The 8,841-nt window shown below is 39.9% G+C and overlaps 1 protein-coding gene across 3 annotated transcripts in view; it reads right to left on the minus strand.

Annotated features, from left to right (window-relative positions):
- The window catches only part of znf516 (zinc finger protein 516), a 157,674-nt gene extending 152,624 nt beyond the window's left edge, over positions 1-5,050 (minus strand). For 2 of the 3 annotated variants that reach the window (XM_087986224.1, XM_087986226.1), the window contains exons 1-2: positions 4,801-5,050; positions 50-206 (exon numbers count right to left, since the gene is read on the minus strand). The gene's annotated coding sequence lies outside the window, so the exon portion shown is untranslated. Of the gene's footprint in view, positions 1-49; positions 207-4,434; positions 4,613-4,800 lie in introns of those variants that run through there. The other variant, XM_087986225.1, reaches the window with a different exon arrangement.
- Between the last annotated feature and the right edge of the window lie 3,791 nt (positions 5,051-8,841).

An 8,841-nucleotide genomic window follows, 5' to 3' on the forward strand; every position in this document is an offset into this window, starting at 1 on the left:
TATACTAGAAGGACTAGATACTTAATACACCACCAAAAAAGCAGAATACCTTTATATCTGCTCTCGCCTCTGCTGTGAGATATGTGGGTTCATGCCCACACCAGAAACTTCAGAACGTCATCTTGGTTGACATTTCATAGTGTCATTGAGGGAGTGTCAAAGATGTCACCTCTCAGGTGAGACATTAAGCCGAGGTCCTGTCTGCCCTGTATAAAATAGAAAGATTGCAGTTATATTCCACTTTTCATCACCATCGGACAGCCAATGAAGTACTTTTAAATGTCACTGTTGAAAATTCAGCAGCTAATTTATACTTAGAAAAACCCCACAAGCAGCAAGCTGACAATGACAAAATTAGATGTTTTCTGTGGTGCTGACTGAGTGATCAATATTGTCCAGGGCCCTGGGAAAATTCACCTGCCTTTCTTCAAAATAGTGCCATGGATCTTCTGTACCTACCAGGGTTCAGCATCTCACCCAAAAGGCAGCAATAATACACAACACTGGAGTGTTAACCTTGAGTTTTGTGCTCAAGCTCGAAAGGATGACTTTAACTTTCTGTCCGAGTCAATATTGCTACCAACTGAGCCATTGCTGAGACAGCCCTGATGTGGACATGAAAGATCCCATGTCTCTCTTTGAAGAGAAGGAGCATTTTTCTGGCGTGCTGCCCAATATTTAAAGCTGCTCTATTTCCATACATTATGACACTTCAGAAGTATTTCACTGTCTATGTAGCATTTTGAGATGCCCTGAAATGTATTTATTGAAGTCAAGTCCTTTGCCATTTAAACTCACTTGTTTGTTACTCAACCGAAACTAATGTTATAAAAAGCCAGGTCAGTCAGTTTCACCATCATGATGGGAAATCTTTCATAAATTATAATCCTGGACAAAATTAAGTTACTTATAAGATCATAAGAAATTCAAGCTAAAGCTTCAACAGCCATTAAGCTGTTGACCCTGCTCTGCCAATCAATACGATCAACACTAATCTGATGTGGCCTTAACTTCATTTTCCGGTGTACCCCAATAACCTTTAACTCCAATCAGAAATCTGTCTACCCTCAGCTCTGAATATACTCAAGGACCCAAGGTTCACTGATCTCTGTGATGCAGAATTCCAACTTCAAAGGATCCTCTAAGAGAACAAAGTTCCCCTCAATTTAGTCTTAAATTGGAGACATCTTAACTTTATATTGTGACCCCTAATTCTAGATTCCTCAGGAGGGAAATCTTATGAGCTAAATCCTACATTTTTTTGTCTAAGTATCAGTTTCGCTAAGTTTCATGAATGGTTTCTCTCCATGGTGACAAGTGCATTCTCTCGATGCATACCAAACTACCTACCCTGCCCCAACCTCACCCTTCTCATCCACTTCTATCACCTGCTATACCCAAAACAACCTGGAATCCCAGGATGTCCTGGCATGGATCAGCATGCCTAGTGCAGGTGCTATCATTGAAAACCCATTGTGCACCAGAGGCTGCCATGCACAGTTCCTGACACTCACTCCAGATATGACAGAGAAGGGATATTTGGGCCCCGCCTTGCAGGCTGGAATCTAGCCATCTTGCAGGAATGGGGGGTGGTGCAGAAGTGGGATTTCCTCTTCCCCCCCTGGAACAGCAGTGGAGGCCATGACACCAAACCTTGCCTGAGGTTGCCATCTGACAGTACAATTTCAGTCGACTGGAGGAATTCACAGCACTGTAGGGAAAAAGGTCAATTACCTTCTCTGCTATGCCAGCATAAGTGGCATTACCTTCTCTCAGATACCTCATATTCATTCTACCTCTGTTACTGTACCCACCTCCCACCAAAGCTCATGCTCTACCACTCTCACTATTGCCTGCAACATCTTCCCTCACTCACTCTCACCTGTCTCAACACCCAACACCACTAACCCTGCATGCCCTCTGCACTGCCCACTCACTCATGACAACTCCCACCTCCACCAGCAATGACAGCTGTGCCACACATTTTCATCTCCATTAATTCCAGTCTCTCATTCCAGGAGGAAAACAGCCCACAACAGAACAGAAGGAGCCAAGATGTATAGTGTACTGCCTGACATTTATCTCCTCACACCTCATGAAGAGAGGATCCTGACTTTGACTGCTCTGAGCAGCTGACTGACCGTGTTCAAGCAACAATACTACTACTGGACTGTGCAATGCTTAGTATAGCAGGACCCCTTGAGTGATGGCTATCAATCTTGACTTGACTGAGGCCAGCTGACAACCATGATAAGCTTCCTGGCTTTGTGCCTGTTCTAAACATCAAAGAAATACAGCAGTTGGTGTGGTATCTCTGGCTGAGGGACCAAAGTGCATAAGTGCAAGGCAAGGCAGGATGCTTTGAACACTCATGTAGGTTAAAAGTGAGGGATGACTAATAGGATTGAACTTCAAAAAGGTCAGCAGCGACTGGATGGGGTGAATGGTTTCCTGTTGTGCTGGACTATCCTGTGATAGACTACAATATGGAACGCTCATCTGTCCCAGCATCCTTAGAAGTGAGCTAAAATGAAGTAGAGATGATGGATGTTGTGTGCGTCTAAATAAGTATTAATACCAAAGTGCATCAAATAAATGTGGAGATTCTAACTGATTAAAGACTTAACAACCATCTAGTTGTGTTCAATAAGTTCACATCAGTTGTATGACCCTTTGAACTGATAAATTGTGTGTAATATATAGTCCCTCACCAGCACATGAAGAAGGAGCAGCACTCTGAAAGCTTGTGCTTTCAAATAAATCTGTTGGACTATAAGCCGGTGTTGTGTGATGTTTGACTTCATCAAATAAATGACTGACAGCAGGTCATTATTCATAATCCTATGCCCCAGTGTGAATCAGCAAGAATCTCCGCAAGGGATAGTGTATGGGATACACCAGTATCAGCAAAGAGTTATTTTTGGTGTAAAGAACAAATTCCCCCTCCCACCCTTCCATATTGCTGATGAATGGAAATGAGAATTATTTCTGGAAGATTACAAGTGAAATTCTGTACTTTAGATGATTTGGGTTTAATTTAGATCCCTTTTGGCGCACAGTCAGTTTGGTAACTTCATGCCTGAGTTTTACTCCACATTCTGCTTCTAAATGGCATCAGCAACACATTAAGACAGATTGTGTTGTTTAATTTGTCTCTTTGAGTATACTGTGAATAAGAAACATATGTCTTTTAGCAAATCTGTTCCAGTTCTTATAAAATAATGTTATTTTCAAGATTTGAAATACAATTGGCATTCAAAGCAACTGGCTCAAAGCCAACCTCCAACCAGCACTACGTAAGGCCCTAACACTAACCCAAAGTGTTGCACAGCATCATGTTGACATGTGTCTTTTCAAGCATAATTCAAGAGAGCAAATCTACATGTGCAAGGTTCTTCTTAATGTCACTACAACCCACACATAGCTCAAGGGCAATGATGAAGTCCAATGTAAACTGCTTCACCTTGTTGTTTTAGGCTTGTCCCCCCATGTGAGAATTTAACATGCATTCTCCCCCATCTCTTGACATGATGAATAAACTAAAGGTTTAGTAATTACCTTCTGTCTATTTATGAATAGACATTTATTTAAATCTCTTTATTCAAATTCAGGCCAAATAATTCATTCTGAGTTCAGTTACTGGTGCACCGTACCATAAATAAAAGTGAAAGCCTTGCACGTTAACTGACATCCAGAAGAGGTCAGAGTGGGTGGTACAAACTTGAGGCTGAGTGTAAGTTGAATATTATAGTTTCCCTACCAGTACAGGTTTACTGCTCCATCAATTCTAGCTGTGCCCCTCGGAGAATAATTTCATGTATTCCACTCAATGTACGTGACGGGTGGGCGGGGGAGCTGTTACATGCAAATCTTAAGGGTAAACGCCATCCCCCACGAAAAAAAATGTAACTTTATGCAAGGTCTGTTAAGCATTATTGAACGCGATGTGTAATTTTCTTTGCACAACATATTACACAAGACAAATGCAATGGGTGAATCAGAGATTGTTTCCTTCTGTCTCGCTCCCATCTCCGTCGCAATGTTTTATTTTTAAATTGCAACATTTAAAAAATACATATTTTTGAAATCTCCATGTGATTTAATATGTATCCAGATGTTGCCACCTTGAGCCCTGTGTGCGTGCACCCAAGGCATAAGCGGTAACAAAACAGCTCAGCTCCGGACGACGGTGTTTTCTGCAGCTATTTACAACAGTAAAAGAGGGAACGCTGTATCTAAGGAAATATACACATACATACACAGTGATCCCTGTCCCTTCAAAGCTCCAACAGACATACCAGAGCAAATTAACTAACGCTCCACACCCAGAAGGGTAAAGGACCGATATCGGTATCCAATTTCCTTTCTCTGTCTCATACATACATACAAACACAGAGCTCTCAATGTATTTTTCCCCCTTTACATTATACTTACAGAGCAGTTCGTTTCCTCAAAACCGCTTGTATAAATTCACTCCCCATTGCAACAACAAAACAATCCGCTTCGCTAAATATGCAACAGTCTCTTGAGAAACGAAATCTCTTTTTACGGTTTATGGTAAGAATGTATCCCTGGTCAACCAATCACCCAGCTCCGTGTATTGTGATATTTATTTTTAAAAATGCAACTTGCGAGTATTAAGCTGGTTCTGCGTGTGTGTGTGTGTGCATCATTTGCAAAGACGTAAGCAGTTTGCGTGACACTTTATATAGATGCACCTCGTAATCGTTTATAATCGTTTTATACACGAGCCTCATAAAAATACTAAACGTTGCTTTTTTGCAGAAACCGCCAACTTACCGAAGCGCCTTTTATTAGGAACAAATATACCAATGCAGAGAGACAGAAAAAAAACACGCCTTGGGTTCCGTTGACTTGAATTAACTTTGTAGCTTGTTTGTGTTCAGTTCTGTTGGTATAAGATGCTATCAATAAAAAGCAAACAGCGGTTGCACAGTATGTGCCTAGTGGGGAGAAGGTTACAAGTTGACGATTACATTACTCTACAATATTTCCCCTGTTGTTTAATTTCTTGCATTAAATTACTGACGTATACTGCAACCAGGCAGAGGAGTGATAGGGGAATATGAGTCAAGCTCAATTTGTTCAGTGTAGTCACGCCTCCTCCACTGTACTGATCGCTGACTATCAATATTAACAATTCAGAAACGCAGCTATGTATCAGACAGCATTTTTTTCTCTCTCTCAAACTACCCTTTAGCAATTGTACTAATGCTACTAAACCCCAAATTAATTTACTAAAACTGCAAGTCCATTGATTCAATAATATAATGCGAGTTGTACTTTTTGCTTCTGAAAAACAAAAGCTTGCACTTTTTTAAATGTATTAAAATAAATTTAAGCGTTATAAAGGTGAAATATAGTTATAAATCCATATCAAGACGGATAGCATTAAGATTATGAAGGATACATGGAACATTTTACTCTGCCTGTTATTTCTGTTATTGTTCCCATCATTAATTCCTATTGCCATAGCTATAATAGCTATAGTGTTACCAATGGTAGGAGAGTATAATTACATTGTTACATGTTTACATAGGCAATTTCCATTCAAATGTGATCGTAAATACTGTCTCAATGAATAGTGGAAGCTGATTTAATAGGCAATCTCAAAAAGGGAATGCCACATATGATTTGGAAAACAAAAGAAATTGCAGGGATACGTGCAATGAGCAGTCAGAGACATACACCTTGAAACAAAGAAAGATAGAAAATAGGAACAGGAATAAGTAATTCAGTCTTTCAAGCCTGCTCCAGCATTCAGTATGACCATGGTTGGTCATCCTTCTCAGCATCCTCTTCCTATTTTTGTCAGAGTTTTGGATAGCTCAGTTGGTTAGATGACTAGTTTGTACTGTAGAGTGATATGAACAGTATGGATTCAGTTCCAATTCTGGCTAAGTTTATCACAAAGTTCCTGCCTTCTTCACCTTGCCCCTCACCTGAGTCATGGTGTCCTTCAGGTTAAACCCACCACCGGATGGTTCTCGCTAATGAGAGATTGGGTCCACTGTGGCCTTACTTGCTTTCTCCCCATACCCTTTGGTTCCCTTTAAACATAAGAACTATATCTATCTCCTTCTTGAAAATATTCAATTTCTGGCCTTAACTGCTTAGTGTGACAGAGAATTCCATAGATTTACCACACTCTAGGTGAAGAATCTATACCTCATCTGGGCCTAAATCATAATATCCTTATACCTTATGTTCTTAGACTGTGATCCTGATGAAACAAACTGATAGTTCTTGCAAAGAATTTGCACCAGCACTTTGGGTGAAGCCAAATCATCTCCCTCTATGTTTCTATACAACAATAAGATGATGACTTAATTACAAATGTCCACCTCAAATTTGTGATGCTTGACCTTAATCACAATTCCTAATGGTCTTGATTTCCTTTTACACCAAGCAGGAGATGCAGAATGTTAATATTTTTGTTGTACAAAACTAAATGCAGAGGATTGCATTAAATTCTGTTGTAGTTGCAATGAACTAAGATTGTGTTTGATTAGCACCCTATTGCATAGGAAATAAACTGAGCACAAAATTAGCATCTGTTTAACAATGATAGTGTTGGAGAATATTAGCTGTCACTGGATTATAATATTCTAACTAAAGTCCATAAAACGTATGGTTTATACTAGGGCAATATTTTTATGATTCCATACCAGAACACCAAATTTATGTTAGGATCCAGCTAAGGACCAGTTATGCTTTTTTAAAGTAGTCAAAGTGTAAGATTCCAGGGACTTTCTAAGAGAACAAAGCCACAAGATTCCACACTTTTGAACAAACTATGTGCTTTATAGAACAGTAATACAATCTACTTCACGTAATCTGAGGCAAATGTGGGGAAGAAACTGTTATTGAACACCCCACAGAGCTCATCAAATAGTAAATACGATCAAGACAGAATTTTCAGCCATTTGACCCCAGTGCCCACACTCAGATGCCAGTGAGACAGTGGGATATCAAATTTCATTAAAATTCACAAGGGATTCCAAAGAATTTTCTAAGGGTTTTTGACAATCGGGCCTTAAAACTCTCTCAAAAATAGTTTAGTTATGGACTATTTCACCGAGTGTTCATGTTCTATTGATTAGCCTCCTTTCCTGAGACAATGCTCCTCTCAATTCTGGAAACTGCATTCCAGAATTTACTCATGAGCAGGATTGCAGCTTTTCACCAATAGCTGGATTTACCTACCTCATACTACCCTGTATTTATATCCAGTTAACCACCTGTTGAAGAGGCAGTGCTCCGAAACCTAGTGCTTCTAAATAAACCTGTTGGACTGTAACCTAGTGTTGTGTGATTTTTAACTTTGTCCACCCCAGTCCAACACCGGCAGGCTCCAACTCATTTATTCAGCTGCATTAAGCAACTCAAATAATCCCTTCTTGAACCATAAATGCACAGAATTATTCAACTATTCTTGGTACTTCTTCCTTTGAGCCCCAACACACAAAATCAGTGTAGCTCGATTGCCTTCTCAGCAGTCCAGCTGAGCAACAGCATAGTTAAAACATAATCTGCCTGCCTTCCTGTACCCCACTTCTTATTGCCCGTGTTCTCTGAACTACTCTTCAGCAGCTCTTGAACTATTTTGATTGACCAACTGAAAATTATGCAACAAACTCTATCCTTATTCGTAGGCAGATTTGAATGTAGCTATGTGTTGGAATACTTGATTCCCTGAATACTACAATTCAGAGTTACTGCCTTTACATAGATCAAATAGATATAGCAAAAGAAATTCATTACAATGTGTACTAATGTTGAAATTTGATACTAAAGCCCTAAACATGGTCTCCCGTCTATTAAACAACTATATATGCCTATTTATTGTCAATTGAATTTTAATATTTTTTCCAGTTTGTTACACTTTCAGCAAAGTTCATCTGGATCTGTTATCGAGTTGGGCATGAACTATGGAGAAGATTTAAATATTACATTGGAGGACTAGTAAAAACCCATTGAACAGCATTTCCGCCATTCAGCTCTACACAAATTGACTTAACTCTACCATTTAGTTTTTGATGCTATATGATTAAATTCAAGGCTTGTCTTTTGCCAATTATTTGAAATCATCACAGTGGCTCAGTGGTTAGCACTGCTGCCTCTCAGTGCCAGGGACCCAGGTTTAATTCATGCCTAGGGCAACTGTCTGTGTGGAGTTTGCACATTCTCCCCCTGTCTGCGTGGGTTTCCTCTGGTGCTCCGGTTTCCTCCCACAGTCCAAAGATGTGCAGGTCAGGTGAATTGGTCATGCTAAATTGCCCATAATATTAGGTGCATTGGGGGGGGTTGCTCTTTGGAGGGTTGGTGTGGACTTGTTGGGCCGAAGGGCCGGTTTCCGCACTGTAGGGAATCTAATCTAATCTCTATTTTGATTGTGGTTTGACAACATTTTGAATTTTTCAACTTTTGCAACCACTTTCTCCCCAAATCTTCCTTGACATTTGAGTGACTTTATTCTACCATCTTCCATTGTGGCATCTCAAAGCACACTTCGCTTTTCTTCAGCTCTCCCTCTCATCATACATGATTGTCTAGCTGAAAGAAGATCTTCTTTCCAGCTTCTATCAATGTAATTCTTAAGTTTGCCACTAGAAGCCATATGAGAGCAATGGGTTAAGAAGTTAATAGATTTCCAAGAGATTGAGAGATCTTGCAGTGAAGTGGATAGTATCCCTGCCTTTGGTCTAGGAGCTCAGAGTTTGAGTCCTACTCAGGGCTTGATAGCCGAGGAATAAGCATTTTATTACGTTGCTATGCAGGTTGATTATCGATTTGCAAATCATTTCCATAAGCATCAAT

The sequence above is a fragment of the Chiloscyllium plagiosum genome, unplaced genomic scaffold (genome assembly GCF_037043375.1).
Source record: "Chiloscyllium plagiosum isolate Xiang-an unplaced genomic scaffold, Cpla_swu_hap1 HiC_scaffold_4, whole genome shotgun sequence".
NCBI classification, from domain to species: Eukaryota; Metazoa; Chordata; class Chondrichthyes; order Orectolobiformes; family Hemiscylliidae; genus Chiloscyllium; species Chiloscyllium plagiosum.